The sequence below is a fragment of the Oryctolagus cuniculus genome, chromosome 2 (genome assembly GCF_964237555.1).
Source record: "Oryctolagus cuniculus chromosome 2, mOryCun1.1, whole genome shotgun sequence".
NCBI classification, from domain to species: domain Eukaryota; kingdom Metazoa; phylum Chordata; class Mammalia; order Lagomorpha; family Leporidae; genus Oryctolagus; species Oryctolagus cuniculus.
In genome coordinates this window covers 152192519-152201329 of record NC_091433.1, presented here as the reverse complement: position 1 = coordinate 152201329, position 8811 = coordinate 152192519, and the positions used below count along the sequence as shown (strand labels likewise).

General features: G+C 40.2%; 1 protein-coding gene and 1 long non-coding RNA gene across 45 annotated transcripts in view; both read right to left on the bottom strand.

The window, feature by feature from the left end:
• Positions 1–8624, bottom strand: part of LOC138848817 (uncharacterized) — a 37956-nt gene extending 29332 nt beyond the window's left edge. Inside the window, exon 1 of the long non-coding RNA XR_011386923.1 lies at positions 373–8624. This is a non-coding gene — a long non-coding RNA (uncharacterized lncRNA). The remainder of the gene's footprint in view (positions 1–372) is intronic.
• Positions 1–8811, bottom strand: part of NRXN1 (neurexin 1) — a 1231187-nt gene that overhangs the window by 749192 nt on the left and 473184 nt on the right. The window lies entirely within an intron of this gene.

The window sequence follows — 8811 nt, the reverse complement described above, 5'->3', positions numbered from 1 at the left end:
CTATTAACAAGCCGGCGCCGTGGCTCAATAGGCTAATCCTCCACCTTGCGGCGCCGGCACACCGGGTTCTAGTCCCGGTTGGGGCGCCGGATTCTGTCCCGGTTGCCCCTCTTCCAGGCCAGCTCTCTGCTATGGCCAGGGAGTGCAGTGGAGGATGGCCCAGGTGCTTGGGCCCTGCACCCCATGGGAGACCAGGAAAAGCATCTGGCTCCTGGCTCCTGCCATCGGATCAGCGCGGTGCGCCGGCTGCAGCGGCGGCCATTGGAGGGTGAACCAACGGCAAAGGAAGACCTTTCTCTCTGTCTCTCTCTCTCACTGTCCACTCTGCCTGTCAAAAAAAAAAAAAAAAAAAAAAAAAAAAAAAAAAACCACCTATTAACAGAGCTAATGCTCTGCTCAGATATTGCAATCCAGGCAATGCACTACTCTGAATGGTTCAACTTTACAGTCTCAGTTAATCTTTTAGAACAGAAAAATGAAGCACAAGAACATTAAATGTCTTGTTTCAGGTCACACAATTACCAAGTGTAGGGAGCCAATTTTTGAACTCAGAATTCTGATTCTAAAGCTATTTGTATTCACTAATTCAGTGCAATAAGTTATCTGTAACAAGTTATTCTTATGTCTAATTGGTTCGGTTTTAGAAACAAACTCAGCAAAGTATTTGTGTATTTGAAGATCATTTACCATAACCTTGATGCCATATGTAAAATTCATCATCTTTTGTTCCTGATATTTATAAAGTCTAGCACATAGCCACATAATACATATTAAACTAAATTGAATGCTTAGCCACCAATTTTTTAGGCACAGAACATTTACTCAAAAAAACTTCATTTTCCTATTATTCAAAATTATATGCTTCTGAATGATAAAATTATTTTCATTTTAAAGTAATTAGTTTTAAATGTGTTTCGATGGTGATGATTTTCATGAAAAAACACAAATTACTGTGAACAGAAATAATTCCCTTCTAAACATAAGCACTTTGACAGAAGAACTGAAGATAAGAATATATCATCTCATAGTAGAAATTAAGAGGAAACCTAAAATATTCCTGTTGTTTTGGATGGCTTTAAGGTTATTTCTACTATGATTCAAGCTTAGTAATGTAACAAACTCGCATTTGTATGGAACCTTTTTTTTTTCTTTTTTTTTTTTTTTATTCCCAGTTTCCTTAGAAAGACAACCACAGCTTCTACAGTGATTTTATTGGGTCACTTATGGAGCTTGTACTATAATTTTGTGCTCATTTGGCTCTTCCTCCTGATTCTAGGGTGCCTTATCTATGTGACCTGATTACTCAGTGCAGAAAAGGGCACATAATAAACAATGACTAACTGAATGTATACATACAAATGTTAATGCGTATGCAACTGGTCCAACTTGAACAAGATACTTCAATAGGTGCTCAAATTAAGAGGAAATGTTCAGCCTCAGACCTTTCTGCTTTCTGCTGGGCTGAAAAAAATGTCATATTCTATAAAATGCATCAAGTCCTCAGAATTAAAATGTCATTGAACCCCCTACTAGACGATGTTATGCTAGCTTAATATTTGAAAGCACTGCAATTCATTATGCCAACTGCTGATACGGTTCCAGGCTATGGGGCATCTGCTGAAAATGATGGGAAATAAAAATCTGTAGGTCCCTGGAAGGGAGATTGCTATGTTCAAAAAGCTGAATTCCAGACAAGAACTCACCAGATGCTTTGCAGACTAAAAAGCTAAGTTCCAGTTCCTTGGGGACCTGAGCAGATGGGACTCTCTGAACCCAACCTCATAAAGGAGTGTCGATGGCAGGAAGCCTGATTTCTGCCCCAATTGTTTATTTCCCTTGCCCCTGAGGCTACAACACACAGAAGTGAACTTACTCTTAGCAGAGTATGAGTTAATGCTTTACAGAAAGTGCAAAAAGTATTTCCAAATGGGTTTTCTTTACATCTCTGTTCATTAAGTTGACTACACAGTACAGAAATTTATGTCAAATATTATTATCTTATAGGTACACTCTCAAGGGAGAAAGGTTGTGGGGAGCAGGGAGGAGACTCAGAGATAAAAGAAAATACCATTGAGAACTGTGGAGGAAAATTCTCACTGAAAACACTAGGAATCCAAAAAATATTTCCTGCACCTTCCTACCATCCCTAGATCTACCCTTCTCCACCATCTGAATGACCTAGGCAGCAGTTTTTGCTTTCCCCTCAAGGTTCCCATGAAGCTCAATACATCTAATTTTATTTTTATGGAAATACTAAGAATGAAAGAAGTGACATCATATTATGATAGGGGGTAACACAAAGCACCAGTTAGGGGTAAGGAATCTGTGGATTCAGATCTTGGCTTTGCTTCTTTTTTTTTTTTTTTTTTTTTTTTTTGGACAGGCAGAGTTAGGCAGTGAAAGGGTCTTCCTTTTTCCATTGATTCAGCCCCGAAGTGGCCGCTATGGCCGGTGCATTGCAGTTGGCACACTGCACCAATCCAAAGCCAGGAGCCAGGTGCTTCCTCCTGGTCTCCCATGCGGGTGCAGGGCCCAAGGACGTGGGCTATCCTCCACTGCACTCCCGGGCCACAGCAGAGAGCTGGACTGGAAGAGGAGCAACTGGGACAGAATCCAGTGCCCCAACCAGGACTAGAACCCGGGGTGCCAGAGCCACAGGCAGAGGATTTGGCTTTGCTTCTTAATAATTATTTCACTCTAGGCCAGTCACCAAACTTTTCCCTTCTCCATATCTTCATTTGTCAAATAGGGATAGTATTATTGTGTAACTATTTTCATGCCCAGAATATACCTTTGACCACACAAAGTACTGAAAAAATGATCACATACCCTCCATGGAATCAACAATAAAAAATAGTACTATATATAAAACATTATAAATCCACAAGATCAGTTTTCCTTCAATGACTCAGTTGTTGCTGTTTGAAGTACTGTATATCAACTTATTTCACAGAGTTTCATTAATTTAGTTTTCAAAATCAGTTTTTAATGTACTATTTCCCCGAAGCCCCTAGACATACACCTTTTGAGAAACTCACTGGATTTGTAGACATTGTACATCTGCAATACTATTATTCTGGAATATGATGACTCCCTTACCCTTCCAAAGAGAACTTTAAATTTTAAAATAATTTTAATGTATATGAAAAGCATAGTGGCAAAGAGAAAGAGACAGTCACACACATACATACACACACACACACACATACACACAGATAACCTGCATCTGCTGGTTCTCTCCCCCAATGTCCACAACAGCCAGGAATGGGCTAGGTTGAAGCTAACAGCCAGGAACTCAATTTGAATCTTCTATGTGGGTGGCAAGAACCCATGCACTTCAGTCATTATCTGCTGCCTCTCAGGAGCATCAGCAGGAATCTTGGTTGAAAGTAGAGGGAGCACTACATCTAAGGCATTTTGATAGGGAATCTGGGCATCCCAAGCTGCAGCTTAACTGGCTGCACCACAAACCATCCCAAGAGAGCTCTGATTTTCAATATGCATACGTATAGTGGCCTATATAATCAAAGGCATAGTCACCACAGAATCTATACCCTTGGGGTTTGTTTGAATGTTTGGTTTTAGCAACAGGGCCTCCTAGGAGTGGTACTCAACTCGGGATAGAAAATCAAGGGTTCCAATCCCACTATTCATAGCCATGTGTTCTCCTGAGGTCTCAGAGTCCAAATCTTCATTATAAAATCGTTATTTCTATTACCTCATGTGGGTTCTAAGAAGGCTTGTACAAGTAAAGAGAGATTTCTGCAACCTGCTTTCTTGCAAATGAAAGGAGGCCAGGGTAACTGACCACTGTTCCCGTTTTAGTGCTGACACTTCATTATAGCAGAAGACTTGAACTGCTTCTCAGTGTTTTCAAGACCTGTAAGAAACTAGGCCAGGTGTATAATAAAACAGATTAATGACAAGGAAGAATTTGTCAAATTTTTTGACATTTCTACAGACTCCATCTTGTTTTCCTATTAGAATTTTAAAAGCAAAAAATTGCCTTCTTTTGTGCTTTAAATCAGGTTGAGAACATTTCTTCCTAGACTCAAACTTCTGTGCAAACTATGATAGGCCCATTTGCTACTCTCCAGCTGGGCTACAGCATGCTCTGAATCTCTCAAGCAAGATCCTGTCTCTAGGTAGGCAGCTCAGAACAGCTGGAGAATTTTCATCTATCCCCAGGGCACTGTCTCTAGTGTTTGTGAGCACAGACTAGAGTAGTCAAAGTACTTCGCCTAAATAAATTCTATGCTTTTTACAAGAATATGGCGGTTGTATGGATTAGGTTTTTCCAGATAAAACAACAAAACAAGATAGAGTGAATATCTGATCCAGCATGAGACACTTCTTATATGAAAGTTAGCCTACAGACACAATCAGCAAGGGGAATAACAAGAAACTGTTGGGCCAATGTGTGTGTCCTTGTGTTAATGGGATTCTTCTGTATTTTCATGGAGGCTATTAATCTTGTGAACATTAGAAAAATCCATCTTAAGAAGGTCCATTCAAATGAGGACATGAAACCAAGGCAGTAGTATTCATAGTTATATAGTAATATGGTAAGTAATAATAGATGCATCCATATCAAAAATGCTTAGGATTACTAAAGTGTGAAAAAGGAATGAAAAAAGGTCAATGTGAATGTATTATAAAATGCTACCAACCAATAAATAGACCATGATAACACAATAAGAAAGGCAGTAAGTCAGGCACCTCAATAAGGACTTTGCAGGAAATAAAATCTGGGGAGAAATTGTTCAATTATGACTTTGGAGTCCTTAGGAGGAGTCCCTCCCAGCTGAGGAAGTCCTCCCTTCTCCTACGTGTCATAATTAATAGGCAAGTCCAATGACCTCCTTATTCCCCAGGTTCCTGCTCGGTCAATTTCTCTAATAGGTCACCAAAACCTTTTATTATAAAATTGGAAAAGCAAACTAAGATGCAAATCCTGCCAAGGGCTTTTCTTCTCACATATAGGTGACATTTATGCTACTCTTCTCTGAGAAGACAGGAAAAAGGAATGGAAGGACACCTGAGGATCCCAATTTGATGAGCTGGGTCTGCCTTTGTGATTAACTGGGGGTGCTCTATTGTCTAAAAAAAGAGGAAAGAGAGATTAAGGAGGACTTGCACAAAGGAAATATTCTCCCTCTTTCCCAGGGTTGATACTGGTCCACTGTGGAGAGTACAGAGTGGTCACTGTGGAAGAGGAGGCCATACTATTACAAATCAATCAATTTTCCATGATTACATAAGATAGGATATTTGCTGAAGCTCATCCACGTTGCAGCATTTTCCGGATTTGGGTGATGAAAGTTTCTAAGTGTAATTAAAGACTCAGCTGATCTAATTAGGTTGATGACATTTTCAGTAGGGATTTAATTCCCTCTAGCATTTAACTCAGTTTTGTTTTACCTCTAGAATCCTTCCTTTGGCTCATTCTGAGCCATTTTTAGTGGCAGTATCCTCAATTACCTCACACAGGCAGTGTCTTCACTCAAACAAGTGAAGGTAAATCTTCCAGCAGGTACAATCTTCAAATAAAAGACTGTGGGTGGTTTTATAGAATACACAATCCTTTCCTTACTAACAATCTATGCTAAATAATGTCCACCCAGCAGAAGGCAAGGTGGTATTTCAAAGCATTTGAAACACAAAGAGCACATCCCCAGTGAAGACTAAGGAGGGATCTGTATCACCCTCAGGGTAGGTCATGTACAACATGATCACAATACTGGAACTGAAACACATATTAGGGAGATATTCATCTTTCTTTAAAGTTTTCTAAAATATCCATAAAGGAGGTTATTTAGGAATCAACAGAAATCTTACACAGGATGCTTGCCAAGTAGTCTAAGTTGCATGGGCAGGACAGATAGCCCCTCAGCATTTCATCTGCCACTCTTTTTGCAATATTCTTTAACTTCTTCTGCTATAGTAACAGTTACTCAAAAATTGCTCATTAGAAAAATTATGTGGGGCTGCCACTGTTGCATAGTGCGTAAAGCCGCTGCCTGCAGTGCTGGCATCCCATATGGGTGCCAGTTCCAGACTTGGCTGCTTCACTTCTGATTCAGCTCTCTGCTATGGCCTGGGAAAGCAGTGAAAAATGGCCCAAGTCCTTGGGCCCCTGCACCTGCGTGGGAGATCTGGAAGAAGCTCCTGGCTCCTGGCTTCAGATCAGCACAGCTCCAGCTGTTGCAACCATCTGGAAACTGAACCAGTGGATGGAAGACCTCTCTCTCTCTCTCTCTCTGTCTCTCTCTGTCTCTCTCTGCTTCTTCTCTCTCTGTGTAACTCTGACTTTCAAATAAACAAATAAATCTTTAAAAAATTATGTTAAAGTAATAAAATTTATTCAGCAACACATTTCAGCATTTATTCAATGTTATCAGAAAAGTAAGCAGAGATATCTGACAAAGTATGATCAGTGCTGTTTTGGAAAAGTCACATTTTAAAATATTTTAAAAATGTATAAATGTATTTCTTGCAAAAGCAGGAGCCTGGAACTCCATCCTGGTCTTACATATGGATGGCAGGGGCCCAGGTATTGGGCCTATCATCTGCTGCCTTGCCAGGTGCATTAACAGGAAGCTGGATTCATAGCAGAGCAGCTGAGAGTTGAACTGGCTCTCTCATATGGGATGTCAGCAACGCAAGTAGCGGCTTAATCTGCTGTGCCTCAATATCAGCCCTAAAAGGCATATTTAAAACACTTATTATCTTCTGGGAATTTCACTGATTTTGGTTATATATAGTTGGTAACTTGTTATTTATAATCTTTCTTTTTATAAAACTTATATCCATGGAATTCATTATCAGTGAACCCAAACTTATCTCCAAAGACGTTTTGATGTGATTACAGTGAAAATAGAAATATTTTTTATTTGAAGTTCCTTAGCTATTCAAAATTTCTTCTCATTTTAATTGTAGCACTATATGGAGTTCATTATGTTTTGCCAAATTACTTTGAATTATTTCCTCTTATATTATTTTATAATCATTTCTTAAAAAGAATAACTTTTTATAGGTTTATTTATTTATTTAAAAGGCAGAAATACATTGAAAGAAGGGGGGGAAAGAGAGAGGGAGGGAGGGAGAGAGAGAGAGAGAGAGAGAGATCTTCTATCCACTGGTTGATTCTCCAAATGGCTGCAATGGCTGGAGCTGGACCAATCCAAAGGCAGGAGTCAAAGAGAGAGAGAGAGAGAGAGAGAGAATATCTTCCATCTACAGTTCACTCCCCAAATGGCCCAAACAGTCAGGACTGGGCCCGGCCAAAGCCAGGAGCTTCTTCCTGGTCTCCCACCTGGGTGCAGGGGCCCAAGGACTTGGACCATCTTCCACTGCCTTCCCAGGTGCATTAGCAGGGAGCTGGATAGGAAGTGGAGCAGCAAGGACTTACCAGTGCCCAAATGGGATGCCAGCAATGCAGGAGGAGGCTTAACCTTCTACATTACACGAGGCCCCCAAAAGAGTAACTTTCTAATTAGGAATTAGTTTTCTGGGGCTGAGATTATGACAGCAGATAAAGCTGTAGCCTGTGACAATGGTATCCCATGTGGGTGCCGGTTGGTATCCCTGTTGCTCTACTTCCAATCCAGCTCCCTTCTAATGAAGTTCATTAACAGTTCATTTTTTCCAGTGGAAAAGCAAAGATAGCCCACATGCTTCGGCCCCTGTACCCACACAGGAGACCCAGATGAATTTCCCAGCACTTGGCTTTGCCTTGGCCTAGCCCTAGCCCTGGCTGTTATAGCTATTTGTGGGAATGAACCAGAGGACAGAAGCTTTTCTCTCTCTCTCTCTCTCTCTCTCTCTCTCTCTCTCAACATTGACTTTCGAAAAAATAAATAAATCTAAAAAAAAAGTCTTCTACATGCAAGTCAGGTCTTATTTCAAACAGATATTTCAAATGCCATATTGGAGAAGATTTAGTTACTTGCAGCGAATATTAGATTATACAATTTCAATATATTGAATAATTTCATTTTTGGCTTTAATATTTAAAGAATAAAGACATGAATAAGTGAGAGTTAAAAGTCATTTCTTTTTTATGTCTTGAGTGTCAATGCATACAATGAGAGGCCAGCGCTGTGGTATAACGGGTTAGCACCCTGGCTTGAGGCACCAGCATCCCATATGGGCACCAGTTTGAGACCCAGCTGCTCCACTTCTGATCCAGCTCTCTGCTGTTGCCTGGGAAAGCAGTAGAAGATGGCCAAAGTCCTTGGACCCCTGCACCTGCATGGGAGACCCGGAGGAAGCTCTTGGCATCTGGTTTCAGATAGGTGCAGCTCCGGCTGTTGCGGCCAGTTGGAGAGTGAACCATCGGATGGAAGACCTCTCTCTCTCTCCCCCTCTGTGCCTCTCCTCTCTCTGTGTAACTCTGACTCTCAAATAAATAAATAAATATTTTTAAAAAATGTATACAATGAAACAGAGTCAGCCATTCAAAGTACATTTCCCCTGACAGGATTCTATATTCATAGTTTTTCTGATTTCTTTTAATTCTATTTTAGGTAAACAAATTTCATGTATTTCACATATGCAGACTTAGTAACATAGTGATACTTCCCACCCTCCTGCCCACCCTCCATCTCTTCCTCCTCCTTCTTCTCTTATTCCCTCTCTTAATTTTTACAATGATCTACTTTCAGTTTACTTTATACTCATAAGATTAACCCTACACTAAATAAAGATTTCAACAAATAGTAACAAGAAAAAAACACTGTATTCTAGCCTTTCCCTTCACTGTTCTTGGATAAAAACCTCTCTAGATTTGTTTCCCCAATTCTAAAATAA